This window comes from Cololabis saira, chromosome 8 (assembly GCF_033807715.1).
Source record: "Cololabis saira isolate AMF1-May2022 chromosome 8, fColSai1.1, whole genome shotgun sequence".
NCBI classification, from domain to species: Eukaryota; Metazoa; Chordata; class Actinopteri; order Beloniformes; family Belonidae; genus Cololabis; species Cololabis saira.
The window spans coordinates 19,782,005-19,786,896 of NC_084594.1; the positions used below are offsets into that span (position 1 = coordinate 19,782,005).

The 4,892-nt window shown below is 37.7% G+C and overlaps 1 long non-coding RNA gene across 1 annotated transcript; it reads left to right on the forward strand.

The window, feature by feature from the left end:
- Positions 1-869: 869 nt before the first annotated feature.
- Positions 870-1,756, forward strand: LOC133449340 (uncharacterized). Its single transcript, XR_009783028.1, has 3 exons — positions 870-943; positions 1,026-1,101; positions 1,445-1,756. It is a non-coding gene; the product is annotated as an uncharacterized LOC133449340 (long non-coding RNA).
- The last annotated feature ends 3,136 nt before the right edge of the window (positions 1,757-4,892 follow it).

Below are 4,892 nucleotides of genomic sequence, written 5' to 3' on the forward strand. Positions count from 1 at the left end.
AACTTTCAGCTTTTGTTGAGTTTGGCGGCTCCTTTGGACAAAAGCGGTAGTGCTTTACCAGAAAGAACACTACATTTCCCATGAGCACCAGCGCGTACTGCCGGAAAGATCCTGTCCCCGTCGCGTGCATTTGTTTTGATAGTGAATGAACGGGACAGACTTTCAAAACTACTTTTCTGTTTTCAGCGGTCGTTTGCAGGATGGATAGCGAAGAGGTAATGTTTCTATTTGGCTAAACAATTAATCGATATCATCATCATATGTGACGTCACACAGTACTCGCAGCGCCATCTTGAGGACCGACTTGCAACATGCCGTCTATCTGTTGTGCCGTGGGATGCGACAACAATAAGTCTAAAAAAACGGGATTGACCTTTTATAGACAAGTTTACGCGCCAAAACACGGGCGCTGCCATTCGTCTGCATAGATGCGGGTCATTTCCGGTGGGAGTGATTTGCGCATCGTTTACCGGTGTAAACACAGCGGCGTGGACACAAAACCTAAAGCAAAGACTCGCTGCTCGTGAGCTTTTAATGTCGACAACTATGTCTTTGTCATGGGAACACGGTTCTACTACTCTGACTGGAGATGGCGTTACTCTCACCACCAGAATTCAGTGCAGAACCGGGATGATAACGTGATGACAGCAGCAGAACTGACAGCTGATCTGCTCCTACTTCCTGAAATCCGCAACGGACAAACTGAAAGTTTCTGAGGTTTATCAATATCTGCACAGAGACAAAGTCGGTTTTGTCATGTCATACATGATCGTTTTGTTTATTTGAAAGCAAATGTCTAGCCTGGCCAGTGTTTGAACAATGCGGGGCTTAAAGCTCGGCTGCTGTAACTGAAGCTGCAGCTGACATGGAGAAGTCAGACCTGCGTCATGTTCGTGTTGCTGGACCTGGAGATCGTTCCCATTCAGCTGCGATCTTATGGAAGGTAACAAGATTATTTGACATATATGTCTTCATTTTTGGTATCCAAACTACATCATAGTTTACTTGGCTTTTTTTTTCTCTAGGTAGAAAATGCTGTGAGACGGGAAAACCGGGCTTGCCTGCACTGACTGACAAGAGCTGGGTCTGAAAGAAATGCTGGTCAGAAGAAGATGAAGTACAGGACTGTCTCAGAAAATTAGAATATTGTGATTTTCTCTAATGCAATTGTAAAAACAAAAATGTCATACATTCTGGATTCATTACAAATTAACTGAAATATTGCAAGTCTTTTATTATTTTAATATTGCTGATCATGGCTTACAGCTTAAGAAAACTAAAATATCCTATCTCAAAAAATTAGAATATTCTGGGAATCTTAATCTTAAACTGTAAGCCATAATAAGCAATATTAAAATAATAAAAGGCTTGCAATATTTCAGTTGATTTGTAATGAATCCAGAATGTTGACATTTTTTATTTTTTTTTTTTAATTGCATTACAGAAAATAAAGAACTTTATCACAATACACACACAACAGGAAGGATCTTTACCAGCCGTCACCAACAGCATCTTCTACCACTCCAGAACCGGCACAGGAGGTGAAACTCTGTAGGACTCATGAAGAGTGGAGGACCAGCCCTGGGAATATTCTCCTGCAGCTCTGCCTCCCGCCATCACCCAACTTTTCACACATAGCCTACTCCCAAAAATTGATGATTTTGTTGAGGGAAGGTTACAGTTCTGCAGTAAATATGTCAGCATTTTAAAACCAAAATGAGCAGCCTTATTTAGGAACCAACAGATGTTTGTACTGTGAAAATAAAGTTTGATGAAACTTAATTTAATTTCATTATTGCACTGAACTACATGAATTACATTTCTATTTATTTATGCACAACTGTAGAATATGCACACATTTGATTTATGTGCACAAATTCAATTAACAGTTCCCTTACCTCCATAGTAAAATACAAAAGCATCCCACACAATTACATCACTATAAAAACTATTCATATATAATATTAAAAAATACAATGCACACAGTATTTGTTGTTTATCTTTATTTAATGAACAACATCACTTGTGTAGCAGGCTCGGCCTCAGGTGACAGGTTTCAGGACCATCTAAAAAAAGGGGAAGAGAAAAACATGGAGCAAAATTAATGCAGAAAATCTCATTACACTTAAAACAAGAGTATTTACCAAAAAAATAACTTATTTGACAATCTTCACCTGTTTCAAGTACATTTTCATTTGAAATAAGTAGAAAAATCTGCCAGTGGGACAAGATTTATCTTCTCATTACAAGCAAAAAAATCTTGTTCCACTGGCAGATTTTTTCACACGCAGGCACGCACACACATACACACACGTCCCATCTCAAAACCATCAACTGCCTTATAAAAATACCAGTAGCAATGTTAGTGTATGACAACTTCTTCATAATTTACAGTACTGTCAGCTTCACAGCTAAAGTTGCTGAACTTACCCTCAGATCCGTGTTTGTTTCTCCGGGGGAGGCAGCGGATCCGCCGGCTGAGTTACTCCTTTCTGGCTGGGGAGAGCGATTATAAACCAACCACAACTCAGGGAATGGATTATCCTTTGTTGTTTTTTTGTCAACAAAGTGGTGTGAGCAAACAAAAATGTTGCGCGGTGGTTTTTTAGATGTAAAGCCTCCAGCCCGGTCCGTGGCTTCAGAAAAAAAGTAAACAACAGAGCGCATGGACGTGTCTCTTTGTAGCTGGTTTGTGGTTGCAGCTCTATCTATCCAACCACTCCTTCAGGTGCTCCCTCGAGTTCTTACATCCAACTGCCGAGACATGTCGTTCCCGAACCACTTTTTTTCTTAGAAATATCCATTTTGTCCCTCTTTGTCAGAGCAATGTTGCCACTGTTTTCAATGGAAAAACCCCAAAACGGAAGTGAACTGCTTAGAGGGGAGGAGTTTAGGAAGTAGAGCGGAAACGGCCGGTAAACTTGTCTATAATGTCCCCAAAAACACTGAGCGTCGAGAGAAATGGATTGCTGCTATCAAGAGGGACCACTGGACTCCTACAGAGCACTCCAGACTTTGCAGTGAGCACTTTGTTTCTGGTAAGTAACCATGCTACCCACCCGTCCCTTGAAATACAGAATTGTTACGTAATTGGGAATTAAAAGTTGCGTTCCGTATTGAACCAATACGGAACGCAGTTTATTCTGTATTTCACAATTGTCCCATGCAAGTCTGTCACACACAGGAACAACGAACTAACAGTAATGAACAAAATAAAGGAGAGGATATATTAAAGACAGCAACATGTGTTGGTTCGCTCTTCGTTATTTATTGATGTCATGTCACTTCATTCGTTTCAGTAAATTCAACTAAGGTGAAAACAAATATATTAGATAGATTATTCCCACTACATGCAAAGTGATATATTCCAAGCCTTTATTTATCATATTTTTGATGATTATGGCTCACAGTTTATGAAAAGCCCAAATAAAAGATCTCAAAAAATTTGAATATTTTATGAAATCAATAAACAATTCAATCATCAAAATGATAACAGATAAAGGCTTAATATATCTTGCTTTGCATGTAATGAGACTATGTAATATATTAGTTTCACCTTGTAAGTTGAATTATTGAAATAAATTAACTTTTACACCATATTCTAATTTTCTGACCTTCACCTGTAGCTATATTTATATTTACTTGCATGTACATCTTGGCTTATGTGGACATACATAGCATTTCAGTTGCATGGTTGGCTGTCTGTACAGTCATGCAAGTTCAATGCTATTAAAGCACTTAAAACTTTAAATAAAAGCATTTTTGTTTTTTCATTCAAATCAGTTTACCCATGTGTTTTAAAACCAGTAGCTACAGAAATTGTACTTCAATAATAGACTGCTTTGAAATTTTTCTTGAGAAGCCTAAAAACATGAGAGCCCGAGCACAAACATATTCACAATATAAGCATCATAATACTGTTAAATATTTGATATCAATAACTCCACAGGGAGTTATATCATTTGTGTCTACTGGTTGGGGGGGGCGAACAAGCAATAAGCACATAACACAAAACAGCGGCTACCTGGAAAAACTGTCCCCTGGTGATGTGGTCCTAGCAAATGGAGGCTTCACCATAGGAGATGCTGTGGGCTTGTACAGCGCTCATCTCAAAATACCTGCCTTCACTAGAGGGAAACAGCAACTGCACCCAAGTGAACTTGAGACAACAAGGGGACTAGCAGCTGTTCGGATCCATGATCCGGTTGTGCCCTCAGAATGAAGTGTCATTGTGTTCCCAGTGTAACATATAATGATGTAAATAGTTTGTCTTTATGCATGTCTCTTGCTTGAAATAAAGAAAATGTTAAATTAAATTACACTGCTCTTATTGTTTCTTTAATAATCAGTCACAGTAAACAAGTAATTAATATAAACAAGTCATTAATAACAATACCATTTACACCATTACATCATAAACCACATGGCTCATACGATTCAAACTGCATTTCCAATGTGCAAATATTTCTTCACTGCAAAAACTCAAAATCTAAGTTAGACTGTTTCTTATTTTTAGTCAAAAATGTCTAATTTCTAGTCAAAACAAATCAGATTACATTAAATAAGTCTCATCACCTAAGAAGTAACTTGTTTTTAGACAATGTTCACTTATTTCAAGGTCATTTTCACTTGAAATATGTAGAAAGATTTGTCAATGGAGTTAGTTTTTTTCTTACTACATTGGTACATTTCTCTACTTATTTCCACTGAAATTTAGTTTGAAAGAAACTTTTACTTACTTTTTAGGTGATGAGTCTTATTTAAAGGTATTGTGACATCATTTTTAACATGCTTTTAACACTATTAAAAGTCTTGGCCAACATCCCTCAAATGTGTCTAAAAGAGTGTAACAAGAAAAACTTCACTCTAGTACTCTTTTCCTGGCTTTTTAT